General features: G+C 39.3%; 1 protein-coding gene across 2 annotated transcripts in view; it reads right to left on the bottom strand.

Moving 5' to 3' along the window:
* TLR3 (toll like receptor 3) overlaps window positions 1-11969 on the bottom strand; it is a 35700-nt gene extending 23731 nt beyond the window's left edge. The window contains exon 1 of one of the 2 annotated variants that reach the window (XM_064149016.1): window positions 11776-11969. The gene's annotated coding sequence lies outside the window, so the exon portion shown is untranslated. Of the gene's footprint in view, window positions 1-9985; window positions 10089-11775 lie in introns of those variants that run through there. The other variant, XM_064149017.1, reaches the window with a different exon arrangement.
* Window positions 11970-19573: the final 7604 nt, after the last annotated feature.

Raw genomic sequence — 19573 nt, 5'->3', positions numbered from 1 at the left:
TTAATCATGGGAAGTCATTAAGCTATCAACTTAATTCAGTCATCCACATGAAATTACTTTCAAATGCTGCTTTAAGGTATGCACATAAATTATGGCAGAATTGTGCACTTAGCTCAAGTCAAATGATATTGAATAGGAAAGCTAATGCAATGCAGTGGCTATTCAGATTCTAGGAAAAAAAGAGAGGCAAAGTAGGCACTAGAGACGCTGTTGGGTAGTTCATTTTTACTGCTATGTATGCATCCAGATCTATCTTCTTCCTGGGTCTGATATTTTGTGGAGATTACTTTTTTGATTTTAATATACTTCTTGCATAAGCCATTATGTTTGCATTTCTTTCACATATGAAAGGAGAATTCTTCAGAAAGAACAGAAGATAGGCTTCTTTACTGAGAGGCAAATGGGCATGTCTAATGAAAAGAAGATTCAGGAAATGGCAGAGTCTGCAACCATATAAAAGAGGCCCTGCAGGCTGCACTGGCCTGCCAAGTACCAAGGGCAGCAAATCTTGCTGGTACTGACCAGTGTGGTGATGAATGCATGCAGTCATCACTGGCAAGCTCCTGAGAAGTGCTGAAAGAGACTCTTATCCTCGCCTCTGTTCACTATCAACTTTATTGTAGTGTAACAAATGCTTCTACAAACACAGAGTATCAAGAGAGAGGGTACTACATATCTTTAACTCAAATCACAGACAGAAATGTACCTGTGCAGCAAAAGCACCAATGTCTTGGACTGTATTAACAAGCAGGTGGATGAAAGTGGTTCCTTCCCTGGACCTAGACCTGCTGAGACCTTATATGACCACTCTGTACAATTCTGGGCTCCCTAGGTTAAAGATGGATATAGGCATACTAGAGCATGACCAGTGAAAGCAATTAAGAGACTGGACTGTTTTTCATGAGAGACTGACAGCACTAGAGTTATTTGGCCTGAAGAAGAGTACAATCAGGGAGGGTCTCTGTGTTTTAATTATCTGATGGGAGTGTGTAAAATGTCTGAGCCAGCTCTTCTCAGTGGTACTCAATGAAAGGGTGAGGCAACAGACAAACTGAAATACTGGTTTTGCTCTTACAGTGATGAAACACTGGAACAGATCGCTCAACAGGTTGTGAAGTTTTCATCCTTGGAGATACCCACTGGCCCTTTATCAGCCTGCTCCAGGTGATGATCCTTTGTGCCTGATTAGTCTCCAGAGGTCCTTTCCTTCATCTTCAACTAGTTCATGATTCCAAAAGGAATCAAGAAGATTTTGCATCATCCATTTCAAAGAGCTCAGTCCAACCTACCTTCCTTTTAATGGGTCTTTCCTTGATCACATCTCTGATTAAAAGAAAACACCAAATATCTCAGTTACAAAGAAAGCAAATTTCACACTTCCCTTTATATATGACACTGGAAAATATTTACTGACAATATTGTTAGAAAGCAACAAGCCTTGATTGCTGATCTTTCCACAATGAAACACCATAGATCAATGAGCAGGCATTTAAGTATACTTAGTGTAGGCTATGCAATACTGCAGCAGACTAAAAGGAATTGGTGCAGAGAAACAGATTGTCAGGTATATTCAGCTTCAGACTTTAAATGTATTTGAAGTTCTTTAAATGCATTCTAGCAGGAACAAGGTGTGATGGTTCCTGTGATAGCTAGGGTGAACAGCTGCTCCAAAGGTGTCCAACACTGGGCTTTGACTGACTTCTATCGTACTGTTCTGGTGGTTTAGAGTAAACACTCCTTCCAGTGTCCGTCAGTAGAAACATGACCTAGGGTATGATACGCTTTAACTTCACAAAGCTCTATATGGACTAGGGGCAGAAATAACTTAAATAGTTCTGGAGTTTCATTAGCCAAAGATGTTAAGAGGTACTAAAATGACAGCTTCTGTTGACTGTTGTTAGAAGTGTTGGGTCCAAGTTTACTTCGCCCAGAACAGCTTCTGATCAGTGAACATTGCTCTAAGAACAAATTAACATCCTGATAAATGTGACTGAAAAAATTATCGGTAATGGGAAAGCCAAAAATATTCAGACAGATGCTCTTTTATTAGAAGTAACTATATGTACAATGCACTTTTCCTTACTGGCAAATGCTTTTCAAATTTATGTTATTACATAATACTTATAATAAGTGATAAAGTAGCTTTTTCACAGGTAACCATACTATGGTGACTTTTTAAAACTTGTGTTGACAACTCTGGCCAGTCTAACCTCACGGATTAAGCAACCAAGATGGGCATAAGAAATCTAACATTTTGTTTTCTTTTCAATCCTTGAGCTGGAACATCTCCTGTTCCATCTTTTTTTCTGAGCTGGTATTAGTTACTGACGCTATCTCAGATCTGGGAATAAAATTACAGGAAATAAGGCTTTCCTTTAGGCTCTAATCTAGAACTTCATGGTTTCTCCAGTAAATAAACCTCACTAAGCAGAGACAAATTTAAGCAATTTTTTCATCATCCAAAGTCTGTTGCAAGCAATTGTGTGATAGCCACACAATTGATAGATTCTTTTGCAACAAAACCTGGAAATAGTATGGTTAACAGTTTTCTACCCAGTTCTTCTTGTACTGTAAAGGCTCAACTCAGCCCCAATGGAATCAATGGAGGTTATGCCTATTTGCATCAGCAAAGAGTCTGGCTACAACTGTTTAGTGATCCCCAGCAGTTCAACTATATTCTAAAGAATCTGTTTGTTTTGCATTCTCCTGACTTTGAAAACTGTTCAGCTCAAGTATAAAAACTTGTATTGTTCTGTAACATGGATCTGCTTGCAAGGGGTGACTCATTCTTCTGCTGAGAACAGCATTAAAAGTAAAGCAAAGTGAACTTAAGGTAGAATGGAAATATATACACTGGCAGAAAGGACTAAAAGGCTTGCTGGTGTCACACTATTAAGTCCTAGAAAATTACTCTAGCATTCTGCTGCCTGAGCCTAAGATTCTTTCCTTTCTTCTTAATCTCACTTTCTGGACATTATCCAGCTTGCTTGATTCACCTCTCAACTTGTAGCCTCTGTTGATCTTTAGAAAAATAAGCCCTTTGGATTTTTTTCTTTTTCCCTTTTCTTCTTGTTGCCAAGGATTCTGTTTGAAAAGCATGCTTGCTTGACTTTCAGGAATTTGCACCAATATAGAATAGTAATGAGTTACAACATGTTCAAGAAATGCACACACTTCCAAGCACAAGAACAACTGATGACCAACAATGCAGCTATGCATTACACCTTTGTTGGTTTTTTGTTTTTTTTTTTTTCTTAAATATGCAAGAAGCTTTATACATATTTAGTCATATTGGTTTGAAACCAACAAGATCCTAATAAGCTTAACAAATGTTTTGGTGTGTGTTATCAAGTACAATATTATGAGCCAGGTGGATATGAAAAGCAGTCTGGAAAATTGTCAAATTTCTGCTTAAAAGCAATACTGCAGAGGATTTCAGTGGAAGTAATTTTTCATAGTAATGCCCACAGTAACTGAGGATGCTGTCAAACATTAACTCTCAAGGTCCTGTCTATGTATTGCACTTTCCTTGAGCAGAAGCATGAATTAGACTTTCAGTCTTTTGGGAAAAAAGAGATTTAAGCCAGAAGAAACAGAGAAGCAGCTTTTTGCATCATGCAGGACAGCAACCTGTGTCTGCTACAAAGCAGGATGATCTTAAGTGTCACATTTGGACAGAGTTTCTCCCCATGTCATCTTCTGGAACTGTTCTGCCTTTTAACTAAACTTTTCCAACAGGAAAGACAACTGTCAATATCCAGAACCCTAGAAAGAGCTTGAAATTAGATTACTATGTTCATCAGCCATAATCTAATCTCGGACTGCAATGCTGTCTTGGCTTTCAGACTTTCTTCATTGCTACTCAAATACTTTCTAAAGAATCAAATTCGATGAAAAAGCTCTTTCATGAGCATTTTCTGATGACAACACTAAGAAAACATCCCTTCTGCTCCCTATTTTAAATTCCGGCTTCCATACTATAAGGAAACATGCTACTACAAGGTAGCAGCTGAAGCTTGCTGTTCAATATATTGTTTCTCCAGTCACTGTAGTACGTCAACAATGTTTCACAGGCTAAATTTAGCTGCCAGCCCTGTGGTTTAGTGCTCACTGTGCACTCCAGCTTTCAGCATCCAGGTAGATCCAACAGGACAGAGTAGGCCTCTGGGTTTAAGTGAAAGACAGTAGCAATTTCCTTGGCCTTAAAGCTTCTTCTCATCTTCATTAGCATAAGAGTCCTTTGCTTGACATCTACTTTTTTCAATCCCAATTAAGAAAAATTATTCTAGTTTATACTGCAATTCAGACACTGACACTCGGATGGATTTCTGTTGGGTTAGAGTCTGATTAAAAATCTCCTTCAGAATAATGCTGTAGTCTAAACTGTGAGATTTTGTTTGATAGTGATTGCATTACGTGGATAAACTCCTCCTCCATGCCTACTCTGAGAGTACTATGTAGATACATTCCTCTATCATCAACGCAATTTCAACATGGTAAGAGTTCTACCCAAGCACCCACCTTCCTGCTAGGTTTGCCATTTAGTTAGCAGAGACTCATTTATCTCTTGTCATGACAAATTACCAGGTAGCAGGCAGTAACACTTTTCAGAAGCAATGCACTTACTGCACCAACTTACTGTTGCCAACATCCTTTTTAGTCTTTGGTAGGGAAAGACTAACACTCAAAACAGCATCTGAAACTAAGCAGCTACCATCAGAATATAGGTTTTGTCTATGGCTCATTCTTTTGCCATGCCAAGAAATTCTTGAATGGTCAAAAGCAGAGTGCAGGTCAGGTGAACTTCATTTGCAGCATGAGATGACCCACAGGCTATAACATTGCTCTATGCAGGATACAAAAGCAAACATCTGTTCATAGATAAAGCCTGATAAGATCTAACAACACCTTTCACTTTTTGCTGTACTCAGAGCTTTCTTATGTTTCCATTACCAAACTATTTTAGTCTCCAGACTTTAATATTAAATCTTATGAAAAAGACTTTGCTTACCATTACTTTCACAGCACTTGAATTGATTCTGAAATTGCATCCACTAAACTAAGTGCTGTATAAAAACAACTTTGCTATTTAAAAAAAGAAAAACCACATATATTTACTGAATTGTCATATTTAATCTGCTATTTCTATCTCTGAAGATAATTACATTTCATTCAGAGTGCTTGATGTCAGATCAAATCTTGTCCCAGAAGAGTTTCATGGAAACAGATTGCTCATGCATAAAGATATACATTACAGGATATCTCACCCTGCCAGAACTTTACATATCTGTTCTACATCTCAGGATCTTCAAATCCATCCAGAAGCAAATCTTGATAAATGCTTTATTTAGTGAAATTAATCTCAGTTCTCATTGGGTAGATGACTTCACTTTAAAACAAAACATGTTGAAAAAGTAAGACCAGTTTTGGGGCAACCCAGTATGAGCAACATTTGTTTTCTGGGCCAGTAATCATTCTGGAATATATTTTGATATCTGTGTATCACATAATTTCATATATAAATCTCAGCTGATATTGTGAGTCATGCCTATAGGTATACTTTAAAGAACTTAAGGAGTAATACATGGAAGTTCCACTAGGCTTTCTGAAGAAAGGAAATGAAGCTCCTAAATTGAGTCAGGATGGACAAGACGTAAAATTAAAATGTAACTCATCACCGAAAAAGGAACCAAATGTGTTCTATTACTCTTTAGTAGGATATTTGCAAGCCACCACTCAAGATTAATCTACCATGAGTAGAGAAGTTTTATTAAGACAAAGTTAGAGCATGGTCACCTTTATCTTCCATTGAGAGAAGGTCAATTGTCTTCAAACGTATCACCACCAACACTTGTGTTACTAGTCTGAAAGTCCCTGAGCCTTGTTGCCAAGTGCCACATTTTTAGATATATCTCAAGAAACACAGCACTCCAACTGTTAAGCAAACACTAGGTGTGTTTTAGAGTTTACTCTGCCTTTAAAAGGCATTGTACAACTAAGGGAGTCCAGCAAAGAAAAGAGACAGCAACAGAAATGTCAAATCCATGTGATCTCTACTCACCCTTTTCCCCTCTTGTACATTTGGTCTCTCTCTTATTACTGCTCACACTAGGTGGCTGTTACTAGAAAAGACAAGAAATGTAACCTGGAACTGGAGGAAAAGGATCCACTATTTTCTGGACATGTAACTAAATACATCCTAAATAACTTATGTGCAATACCACATCACTGCATCCTTCTTGTCTATCATTAAGTTCATACAACAGTATTATTTCATTACCATGTAAAAATCTTTACTCACACACTTATAAATATGAACACCAAATTTAATATCTCTCTTAACTCTATTTGCTCCTAAAATCCTGTGTAAGACAATATATCCACTGAAAGGTCAGACTAGGAAGAACTGTTACAGTGCAATACAATCAGTCATTTCTCTTTAGGTGAGTTACTAATTGTGGTACAAAAGGGTCAAGCTGAAAGTAACACATGATGCATTTAAGGGCAATTATCCTTTTCAATCAAATGGTACTAAAAAGATTAAGCAGGACAGAAGACAGGAGCTTTTTAAGTGGATGCTTTTTCAGAAGATGCCCAAAACTTTTCTATGGAAGCAGTATTACTGCATCTATAAAGCATCTCAAAGTCTGTATTACAATACTCAGAAAAGATTCTTCTAATCTCATTTGATAACAAAACCAGATCAGTTTCAGAGAGACAAAACAGAGCCACTTTCATACAAAGCAGAGGACATCACATGAAAAATATAAAAACATGCTACTTCAGGAAGGGAAAACAGCTTTTTAAGATGGAGTAGATTGCTGAATTGCCTCAAAGAGTTGTAAAAGGTGGCCTCTGCACACTATGATTCATCCTAGCCACAATAAAAAGGTAAAAGTGCGTAGGCATGTCCAGTACTACACATTTACCTTTTTCTAAACTGTTCACCAAGATAAGACTCTTGATGGCAGCAATATCTCTTCTTTGCTCTGCTTCCAATTGAGTCACAAGACTGCTATCTTCCGAAAGACAAGGGTAGACCCTCAACAGCTGGCTCACAGCTTTTTACCCGGCTCAGTGAAACCCTTGAAAGTATTAGAGAGGCAACAGATGGCTCACTCCACTGCTTTTCAGATATAAAACTCTGAATGAGAAAATAAACCTATTTCCTTTTAAAAATTTCTCAAACGGCCATTGCATATCTTTCTACAGATTGCTGTATCATGAACTGTATCTGCAGCCACTAAAGTTGCCTGAGCAGTTTTGTGCGTGGGTGTACTCACAGGCCTACTGTATGAGCAAAATTACCATAGCAATTAAAGCTCCTAGAAGTACTACCTTAAGGCATTTAAAGATAAATCCAGTTTTGGTGGAACAGAAATTTCACAGGGCATGTCAACATCACAGCAAGCCAGAGTGTACAAGACCAGATAGAATCAAGCTTAGCACCTCAGAGGACGGTTCCTTCAGCTGATAAGCTGGGTCATTATCTGCAATTTGGGATCTAGATCTACAAACTCAGCATTGCTGAGTAACAGCATAGCCGATAGAGGTCTTCAAAATAGTACTGAACCCGGAAAAGTTCTTTTCAGCATAAAGACACTTTGTAACAATTAGCATCTTTTCAGGATGAACTTATAACCTACCTCTCAAATAAAGAAGATTTAGGTGTTAGAGTACCATACTTGTCAGATTTTTACCCTTTTCTTTTTTTTTTTTCATTTTGGCTTTTGCCCACCACCTCTTCCCTCTACAGCAAACAAATATTTGGACATTAATCAGTCACCTTTGCCCAGCCTATCCCAAGTATAGTAGTGCACTTGGTACAGGGGGCAATATTTGGAATGAAATTGGTTTCATACCAATCAAGTTAATTTACAACCCAGAGCAACCTCATTCCAAATTCTAAAAAGACCACCAGCATTAGACAGAACAAAGTCAGAGATTCATAACACAGGAATTCCAAGCAGCCATAGTACATTAGTAGAGCCTTCCACACACAAGGACTTGCAGCTTCAATGAAAGTTTACAAAAGCTGAACTGCTCCCATTCATTCTCCTGGTTCCATCTGGATGCGGTGTAAAGACAGCAGTGAACAGAAACTCCTGAAGCATTGAAGAGATTGGAAATAGGTAGATGCTAAGAGCAGATGTGATATAACTAGGCAATGTGGACCTTGTTCCTCAGCCAGACAATAATAAAATTGAGAGAGATGCAAAAGAGAACTCACAAATCAAATTCTAACAGCCCTGAAAGCAGGTGTTCTAAAGCAATAAATCAGAAAAGTCAAATCAAAAGCTGAAGCCTGAGGCAGGGTACAGTAATTTTCTGTGAATTTGTTTTAAAGCAGTCCTTAAGGAGATGAAAGACTCCAGAGAGCTGTCTCAGTTTTAAAAGTACTAAAAGACACTGAAAGAGTCCATAGAGGGTAAGATAACATGGGATGTTAACTGTTGCTGAAATTGTTGCTTGCTTCACTTCTCCCTGTAAATAAACCTTAAAACGTGGCAAAGGCAGGTGGGAATTAGCCATTGGTAAGAAAGTCAAGCATGGAAGCTCAAGTCACCCCTCCTGCAGCTTAAGCCACCATTGCGGGCACCTGCCTCTCACAGTGAAGGGTCCATGCACCATCCATCCTCACTTGCTGCAATGGCATTGTTTTAAGATCATACCACCACTCTGCTTCTCAAACATGAATGACTGCACTACACTCCTGCTGTGTACAAGGTCCACACAGCAAATGGAATTTGCTCAAAGGCAGTGGTGACTCCAGGACAGGGCTTTCTCCTTACCACACAGAACATGCCTTTTTGCATAGCTACAAGCCTGCCTGGGCAGGCTTCACTTTGCTCATGATGCCATCACCACTTCACCATCATCACTCTTACCTCTCATGTCCCAGGACTATAAGCCTGCTTAAAGCATTTGAGCTGCCACCACACTAAAGCAAGCAGAAGTAGTGCACTGGTATTCACACTTGGCCAACTCTCTCACAGTGGTTCCTTATCACAAAGCAGTTTAAACACAATTGGACATGAACACCACTGACAGTGCTTGCTCTGGATTCCTTCCTCTACTGTTCCTGGGTAAAGATTTGACCCTTAACAGGGTCCCCTGTTGAGCTTCCACAAACACTATTCCCTTTGCTCCTCAGTGCCAGTGCTGACACACACTCCTGCCACCTATGTTAACTTCACAGAACATGGAATGTACTTACAGGCATCTGCCCTGTCTGGGGTGACCACCCACCCCTCCAAAGGGCTATTTCCCACAAAATTACAAACATGCTTGAACATAAGGATCACAAGTAAGGACCTGCCACCTAACAAGACCTCTCTTGGAAGACTAGCCCACCCAAATATGAGACATTCAGCTCATGAAATCATCACTGTACTGTTGCCACCTCCACCACCCTCACACCATATGGAAGCTGCACACATGCATCTGCAAATTTTACCGAAGGCTGCCGTACCCCAAACAGCTCCCAACAAGATTACAAACCTTCCTGAAAACCTCAGTCCATGAACTGCTGCTACTGCCACTCACTTCACCTCGCCCTCTTCAAAGGGATATGCTCCTTCTGGGCAAATACCCACCTCCCCCAGTCCCTGTTCTAAAGATTGCTAGCCCGCCCAAATGCCTCTCTTATAAGGCACTTTTCTAGTTAACACCATCACCATTACACACACCTGCAAGCTCTGCTACCCTCACAATCCATGGAAGTCTCACAGAGGCATTTACCTCTCTTTGGGGAGGCTAATCTTTTCTGCAGGGGCAGCTTTCACAGTACAAGCCCATACAAACACTACTTAGTTCACAAATTTCATCACAGTCAAGCTTCTGCCACTTCCACAAATGGCAGCAACACATAGGCTCCTGTCCCCTCACCACTAAGGCGCCACGTAACAAGTCCCTTCTGCTAACATGAGATCGACTCAAATATGAGACTTCCAGACTGAAAATAGAATTGCATGCTCTTGCTCACCCTGTTACTTGCAGCACGTGGAAGGTACACAGGCAACTGCTGTTCTTGGGCAATGCTTTCTCCATCTCACAAGCAGCTTGTGTCTCGGGAGGCTAAGCTTATGCAAATGCTTCTCAAACCTGAGAACTCCACTTGGAACTACCATCATAGCCTTTGCTCCAGAGCACTCCCTCCCTACAATGGAAGGCATTATATTAGTATGCATCTTTCCTGTGCAAAACTTTCTCACCATCCTCTAGCAAGTACTTTCTCCACAAATCCCCAAGTCTGCTTTAAATAGGAGACCTCACCCTCTGAATGCTACTGCAGTCACACTCCTACGGGCCCCAGAGCAACTGGAAACTGCTCTCAAGCATGAGACACTCTTGGGCAAGGCGGCACTCCTCATTATTAGCTCACTTCTCACAAGAGTGCCACCTGCCCAAAAATCAGTCCCTTACCTTATGAATACCACCATATAGTCTTTCCATCTGCAACCCCCACACAAACATCTGCCAGTCTTTAAGAAGGATTCTCCCCTGATCCCACTGCACATGACTTTTCTCTGGCTTTTAAGCTCATAAATGTAGCCCGTGAACCCTTCTGAACAAAAGAGATTTAGATGCTCCTGTCACATCCACAGCAAACTGCATATTAGACGTCTGTTTCTGTCCAACAAGACATCGTACCACTACAAGTTGCTTTTCACCAGACCATATATTCCTTAAACTTGAAGCATCTAATTCAGTTCAACCTTGCACTTTCTGTAGTGCACACAGGCTGTGCACAGATATGCACAGCTGCTTGCAGAGATTCCCCCCACCTTCCCTTCCACAACCCAAAGACTTTATAAGCTGCTGTCAGCACCTACATGCTCCTGCCTCGTGTGTTGCCCTCATACACACACCACTCCTAGACAAGGCTCCTTTCTCCATTCCTTTTTTTATGTCTGTAACTCCAAAGTTTACTTCAGCTGTGAACCCATCATCACCCTTCTGCCAACCACATAACCAATTCAGGCCACACAGAGGTTTCTAACCCAGGCAACATCTTCCGTCCTTAGGGTTCCCTTCTCCCTTAACACATGCCCACACTGATGCCTCCCAAGGGGACTTTAGCTAAAGAACATAAGCTTTGCATCAGACCATTTCTGCCAGCAACACTCACCATGTTGCTTACCATCCTTGGGGAAGGCTCCTCCATACTGCAGGATTTTTTTTGCAAGGATTCTGGCTGCCAAGACAGCTCTCAAGCACAAGACATGCTATTTCTCAAAAAGACTCCCACTCCCTCTAGCTCACAACCTCTACAACGTACAGGAGATACCCACATGTATCTGCCCCTTCATAAGGAGACTTTGCCTTATACTACCTCCCATCCGGTCTCTTCCTTAAGTCCAACTGCAGACTTCACAAGCAAGCCTGCATCACCTTCACAAACAGAGGCAAAGCTCTAAGGCAAAATACCCAAAAAGGTCCCCTCCAGAAGCTGCCTTTTTGCATTGTTAGAAGACTTCCTGAAATACACTCAAGACCCACCACACCCTAGCAAGCAGAGTTGAACACATGTAGCAGAAATTAATAATTGGTTATTAATTATTACTATTATTTTTACTATTTTTTTTTTAAATTATTACTATTTAAAATTCGGGAAAATTCCCTGAGGTTCTTTGGATTTTCAGTCAATAGGAAGCAATTGCACAGAATTAAAGAGTTTAAACAATCAGAACTTGGAAAACAGTAACAGGAGAACAGGAAGAACTCTAGCTATGCCTATGGAGTCTTAGCATTCACTCTAGCATGTGTACTCACGACTCTTCCGGTCCCTGAGTAAGTCTCCTGTATGAAAGACGCTTTCAAACTCACGATGATCCTGGGGTAAAACACAACTATTTCGGGCAGAGGAGAAGAAGATGCTGCTAAGCTACTACTGCGAGCTGCAAAGCGTGGCTGCCTTCAATGAGCTGCAAATGAGGAGAGCTAGGAAGGCCCCGTGCAGACAAAGGCTCACTTAGAAAGGCAGGCTGCAGAAAGGTGTGGCTTCTAAATCATCCTCCTTTATATACTTCATTTGAAAATCAAACTGGCCAATAGGCTCTAACACCATTGCTCTGGCCAATGAATTCAAAGCTTCTTGCCTCCTTTGACCACGCAGGCACGGTGAGGGCAGCACAAGACACCTGACAGGAGGTGCTAAGCTCTCTAGTCTTCGAGGCTTTGCTGGGGTGAAACTGTTTGCTCATGACTCACTCCCAGACCCCACAGCAGAAGAAGATCAAGGGTTAAACCTGCCTGGAACGATTTATGTCCTGCCAAGGCAACACACACACCCACTACTCCCAGGGACAGCTCTTGTAGAGTCACAAGGCTGCTCCAAGAGCTCCCAACACAAGCAGTGTTGCTCATGCACATCATTCCTGATGCACGCTCTCCTACCAGCACCACTCTTAAAGTCACTTACCATTTCTATGAAGGTTTTTCATGCTCTGCATTACTTTCCAGAAGGCCTGCTCCTGCCCTGCCATTATGGCCAGATAGGGCCTCTCTGCTTTTTTGGTGGGCTTCTGCACAGCCACCCAAGCCTCATGGAGCTTTTGATGGTATGTTATGTGGTTTTTATCGTGTAGGGGGTTTTATGCATAGAATAGTATAGGGGTCTGTGGTACTAAAAATACTTTGGTTTGTATGAAAAGGCAGATCTGCTGTTTCTAGTGAAAAATATACCCATGGTTACCAGAGAGATACTTCTTACAATTACCTTAGTCTTATAGCCTTAGGAATGCGGCTCTAATCTAGTTTAAAACCACAATTAAATCTTCTGACTATTGACTTAAATGGGCAGCTGTTTTCAGTGCTGTGTTTTTTCCCATTTGATTTTCACTTTTAATGCCCAAATTGTTGAAGGACTTGAGGAACAGCTTGATAATGAAAGATAGTTGTGCAGGACTATTTTGCTGTTTCATTCACTTTGTGCCATTATGAAATAACTATAGCCAAAAACAAACAAAACCCACCAAACCAACAAACAATAAAAGCAAACAAACAAAAAGAACCCACCACCACCCTCAAACCAAACAAACCCATGAAGCAATGCAACTGTTTATTCTCATCTCTTCTTTGGTTGCTAATGATTAATTCTTATTATTTCACATCTCCTCCTTAAAAAAACTTTTAATATAGGCCTAAGAACCTAAAAGAGAAATGAGTAGCTCCTTGATGACTGTTACTAAGCTGTTGTTTGACTGGATATCAGCCATAAGGTAGCAACATGGAGAGATGGAAAGCCTTGTTTTGGAGAGTATTTTATCTTCATAGAAAGGTTCCAAGCCTGCTTTACTTTATAGCTTGTTTCCTTTTGTCCAGTTTTCAACTGTTTCTTTAGTAGTCATGTGCCAAGGCTTCTATTAGGAAACTTTATTTCCTAGCCTTTTTTGCTTTTCTTTAAAGTTTGAATCCAGTATTGATATGAGATGCTTAGCTTATGAGAAACTTAAATATGGTGAGAGATAGCATGTAGCTATTGCTTGAGATACAGAGCCACACCAATTTCAACAGTCTAGCTCTACCCTTTACCTTCTGCAAAATGAATGAAGCTAGCTTTGGAGATATCTTTAGGAAGAAGTCAAATATCTTATCCTCTGAAGAATTCTAATTTCTTAGTGACAACTTAATGAGTGTTGCTGAGTGTTAAAATAGAGCACCCTAAAGCAGGGCATTTAACTCAGCAGTATTTGTTCCTTGTGGAAATGAGTTCAGCTGCTTGCTGCAATATCTGCCCAATATACACAGGTTGCAGAGCAGTAACACCTATGAAAGTTTGTTTTCATATCTGTAAAAACCTTGTTTTCAGTCCTATAAAACACAAAAAAAAACAGTGGACCTTGTGACTAAATGGTGGGGGTGACTAAAGTTGTCACTTTAAATGTTGCTAAAAGTTAATTCTGTGGTATGAATGAGGTAAGGTTGTTTTCTTATTACTTGATTTTTCTCAAGTTATGCAGCTGTATGACATTTACCTTTGGGTTTTTTAACCACCTCTTGCTAATTAGAGTGTTGATGAACTTGAATAGAGTCTATTTTTTTCCTTAAAAGGAGAAAAATCGTATGAATGAAAAGCTAAAAGTATACTACTACTTTTTTTTTAATGTTCTTGCCCCAGTAATTTGTCACCTAATTAACTTTCAAATGCTTTATTGGAGTCAATCACTGACAAATTATTTATGTGAATTCTCATTTTAGTGCTGAATTGAATTAGTGATAAAAGCTTCAAGCTGAGTTGAAAATATCATGGAGATGTCTTTTTTCTTTCTTTTAATTATTTTTTTTAAACAAGCACAGCCTGTATATTTACTACTGAGGACAATAACTATTTCTGTACGTCTTCTGGACTTTTCCCAAGCCATTTATTGCTGTTATAATGTTGGATTAAAGACAGCAGAGTCAAATAAATTGCCACTAATTTTATGTTCACCAAAATACAGTAATTCAAATACTGAAGTAAAAAATGCTGCATAGAACAAGACTAGGCTTCACACTAGCAAGAACTTAGAATAGATCAACTCACTGCAATCTGCTAAGAAATAGACAAAGTTGTACTGAGAACTAGAGTTGATGTGATCCTGCATATAGCATCTGTAGACACTTTGGCTTTGCCACTATGAACTAATTGCAGCAATTCTATTTGAAAACTAGCTGATTATTTCTACTAAAGTGCTCTTTGTGCCTGTGGCTATTGAGTAGTTGAGAGGATGTTTTGTACCCAAGCCCTGGTTTGCATGTTGTGAAAATGCAAACTATGCTCTTAAATTAAGGTCGAAATTAGCCATCAAGATTGATCTAGGCATAATTCCTCTGCCTAGTGCTGCTGGGCAAGGTGCAAAAGTTAGTGCAGTCTAATTACTATGAAGTAGCTAAATCCTAGTGGAATGGAGAGGGAGTTGTTTGCACAGTCTTACTGGCACAAAGGTAGAAGCAAGTTTGCTGTTCATGGCAACTGTATCAACTTTGGCAGAGATACAGAACTTCAATTTCTGGAAAGGTCTTATGTCTTTAATAGTTTTGAGGAAACAATGAATTGTTTCAGTGCAGATTTTGAAGTGTAGTATATGTGTAAAAAACTCAAGCCAATCAAATGCCAACAAGATGCCGAGCTAAACTAAAGTTACAACTATGTCTACTACAAGAAATGTAAAAGAGACCTTTCAGAAACCGAAAGATAAGTGAAAAGCCTCTCTAGTAGCACTAGAAGTTATTCTTAGACTTTTCTGGGTGTTCGTGGCTTAAATTAAGATTCTCTAACTCTTCACTGGGAATACTGATTCAGTCATTCTGCTGTAACAAAACTGCTTACTTGCCTGCTTTGCATTTCTTGGGACTATAGTCCTGGAGTTACAATTGTCTTGGTGTGATCCACATGGAGAGCTTGAGACAGCAAGGGTTAAAACTAGAATGATAAAATAATGTGATAGGATAAGCAATTGCTGTTAAGTCTTGAAATCCACCATGGTATCTGCTGGCAGGTACAGATGGAAACTTCTGTGTCTCTTTCCTTCTTTCTAGCACACTGCTTTCATTTTTCTTTGGAAAATTTCTTGTCTCTTAGAAACTTCCCATGTAAGATACTATTGCAGAGAGAAGAGATGGAAAAATATTCATGCTCTTAATTTGGGATAATCTGTTCTGAGAGAAAGAAATGCCAAGTGTCTTTTGAACAAACAAGGCTGGGGGGAGAGCACCTTCTATCAGGTGTAACGCTTCTGTCTGATTAATTGAAAGTAGAGATACTTCTGAGGCAGGACACGCAGTTTTACATAATTTTTTGTTCCAGGCTTTTCTCTCCTTTTTTCCTCACAAAGACAAGAGCTTGCAAGACTCTGTCAGTTTTGAAGTGGGCAGTGATAATATTGGTGCTTTTTCTGCTCTACACAGCTGCTTCCCTTTTGCTGTACAATACTGAGCTCTGACTAATAATAAGTGATGTGATATAATGAACACCCAAAAGCTTGCACAATAAGGTTATTCAAACCAGTGTGCTATTGCCAATATAAACTCAAGTGTATTTAATGCAATCGTAATTCCCTAGCAGCCTTCCAAATTGGCTGGTAGACTCTGAAAGCCTTCTTTAGTGTGATTTTGTAAAACACTGGTATATTGGATTTTAAAAAAATTGAAGGCTCTGAAAGCCTTCTTTAGTGTGAGTTTGTAAAACCTTGGTATATTGGATTTTTTTTTAATGGGTGTTGTGCTGTTAAGCTTTTTTAATGGAGATTAAAGTCTTTCTCATCTTTGCTTTCTACAGTGTAGCCTTGTGTAGGCCCACATATTGTACTTGACTGTGGTAATGACACTTGCCCAGACTGCAGAAAATGGCAGGATGTGTGCCCCTCTCGAGTTTTTTCCTTAATCTAAAATTTTATATTCATTCATTTGAGTAGTCCTGGGGGTTGTTTTTTTTTTTTTTTTTTCTTGTTTATTTCATTTTGACATGTAGGATGCTAACACAGACCTCTCTGCTCAAGGCTTTGCTTTCCAGCAGCATTGAAATATAATGTCTATGTATAATATGTACTTCAAGGCTGAGTGGATAATGTACAAAAGCACTGTGCTTAGTAGTAGGGTATATCCAGCAGCTATTTAATTTTTTGAATGATAGGTGCTATAAAAATGATTGAGAACCCTTGAGCTTGGCATTGAAGAACTACACAACTCAGTATTTAGTAGCCTAATGGTATGAGAGAACTAACATGTTTGTGGGACTAAATTTGCAAGAGAAGACTACAGCTGAGAAAGGAGACAACTAATCCTCTGCTACAAATACAGTGCAGATAGATCTATCTGTATTTTTTGAAGCCCAAATTGTGATACTCTTCTTTGTTCCTACTATGCATTTGTTGTGATTTGAAAGGTGTTTCCTATGTGCTTCCAAAATCCACAATGATGATGGGTTCCCCTTTACTTTTTCATGCAGTCCTCCAAGCTATTGCTCTAAACCAAACAGCTTTCTATGGAACCTTTTAGTTGCCCTTTTTACAAGGCAGTTAAAGAAAAGTCACTGTTCTTGTTTAGGGGAACTTCATGAGGAAGACTGCCATAGCTCGGCAGGAGTCACTTACCAATCAGCTTAGGCTATTTGCATACTGGTATATATCTCTACTGCCTAGAAAATACTGGTGCCAAAACTTCTAGCTTGAAAAACATCTTAACTGGAGAAATGGAAAGTAGCAGTGGACTGAGATGAGTGAAGTAGCTCTTTTTATATTAAAGCTTATAGTATGGCTTTTATAGCTAAAGATTGTCTTTTCTCTTGATGTTCTCAAATGAATCTGTGAGTCTTTTTCTTCTGGTTCCATAGATGCTAATGTGCATTTTCAGTCAACTTAATGTACTTGCTTTGGCAATGTAGCTTTTGTCACTAGTGGAAATACTGCTTTGTATTCTGCACTGCAACTTTCTTTGCCGAATATAAAAGTGTACTTATATCTATCAAACATAAATTTAGAATGTTAATTCTAGTCTCCCTTCTGTCTGAGTGCTGATTGAATTTAACCTTAGTGAATTCTACTGATGTTAGGTTTCAGTTCAATTACTTTTAACTCTGCTAGATGACTAGAATGTGCCCAGCTATTGTCCCTGCCCTGTTGGGCAAATGCAGCCAAAGTTTTAAATGGTTGATAACTGCCTTAACACAGCCCTGTTATACAGAAATGCACAGGAAAAACTTCAGTTGTGTAGATTTCTTTAAATATTTGAATGTAACTTGTAGCTGAATGAGTTTATTAAACTTAAAAATACAAGGAAGTAATCAAATTGATCCTCAAGCACTTTGCATTCTCCAGTACAGCAAATGTAGTATATGTATTGAAGTTATTTGTAAATTGTACGTTAGGAATAGGTGTCAGGTCGTTTACTTAGAAAAATTGTAGCTATTGAAGAATACCAAAGAGCCTCTTTCTCACTTTCAAAACTTCAATCACAGAACTTGAGATATTGAGTGTTCCCACTGGGTAAATTGTCCATGTACCTTTAACCTTGATGTTAGGAATCCTTGAAAGGAATTTCCAAGCTGGTTTCAAACCAGAATTAGAGCCTGGACATCTGAATTCAGGAAAGTGATTCTGGAAACCAGAGCTTAGCTGTTACTTGATCTTCAGCTGACCTTGGGAACTGGAATTTGTGGAGGGGAGGAAGGGTTAAAAAAGAATATCATATGGCTTTTGTATATACTGTGAGAAAGCACTCGTAGCTTTGGCAAGTCTAATTTGTGTTAGCACCAACTCACACCAAAAGCCAAACAGAATTCATAAATTGTTTCTTTGTCTGAAGCTTGTTCTGGCATCTCTGCTCTGAAACCATGTTTAACATTACTACCTAGTAGAGTTTCTAAATATCCAGTTCTCTTTTGTAGGAAAAAGTGCACAAAGCTGCCTTTACAAGATAGCCTGCTACTAAGAATTTGTCTAGTGAATATAGGTTGAAGTTTTATTCCTTCTGATCTGAGAAGTCTCTTGACTATGTTTCCCATTCCATTCGTGATTCTGTGCTCTAGCAGGCTATAAGCTTTTCATAATGCTTTATTGAGTTGAAAACTTTTTCACTGGTAGGAAATAGGATATCACTACAGGAAAGGAGACCTGATTCCTACTCCACTTGTGTACCTCAACCACTAGCTACTGTAGATGCTTTTATCATTGCTACTATGGCAAAAATGAGTCCTTAAATTGTGTCCTAGTAACTGTTGCATGTATAAAGATGAGATTAAATGAATACTGACATTTGGATTTCACTTTCCACCGATGCCAAACAGCGATGTGTTGGAAGCATTGAAGGGCTTGGATTTTTTGGAGACTTGACCTAGAGCAATCTCTGAGAAGTTTATACCAGAATACTTAAGATTTTTAGTGGCAGAATTCTCATAATCTCTAGACAGATAGAATATGCTGACATACAGTCTTCATTGGTGAGCATTTGCTGTGTACTGCGACATCAGGAGAACGATCATCTTCATTGCCAAAAGACTCATACCTGTTAACATGAGGAAACACATTCTGGTTGCCCTCTCATACTGAGCGCAGTAGATACGTGTTATGTGTATGTCACTGGTTACATTGTGTTGGTAATTTTACCTAGACTTGTAAAATCTAAAATAGGTGCAAGAATGCTATTCTTGTTTAAGTGATGCAATTCATAATACCCTTCTAAGATGGATTAGGTAACCTTATTTAACTCTATCCTCTAGAGGTCTTTAATAACCTTAACATATCTGTTATTCCCATCTGTTTTAATTTAAGGCTGATTATGCTAACATGCCTTAAAACTGGTAACCACCTGACTATTCAATATTGTTTTAAGCAGATACAGCTTATAGTATTTTGAGAATATAATCACAAAGCTTGCTATTGTGAAGCAGTTGATTTTATTAGCCTTGTCCTTGTTTAGTCTACATGTAAGCTTGGAAAGCTATAAACCTTTTTCAAGAAGCTTTTCTTGGTTTGGAATTTCTCCTCCCCCAAACCAGCTTTTGCTAACCTGCTACTGTTCTTGTGACTGTTAGTTTTCTGAAAGTGTCCCCTGGGAAATAACGGAACCCAGCTAAAGGGTAAGGTGGGAGCTG

The sequence above is a fragment of the Pogoniulus pusillus genome, chromosome 9, assembly GCF_015220805.1.
Source record: "Pogoniulus pusillus isolate bPogPus1 chromosome 9, bPogPus1.pri, whole genome shotgun sequence".
NCBI lineage: Eukaryota > Metazoa > Chordata > Aves > Piciformes > Lybiidae > Pogoniulus > Pogoniulus pusillus.
This window is presented reverse-complemented; position numbering and strand designations above follow the sequence as displayed.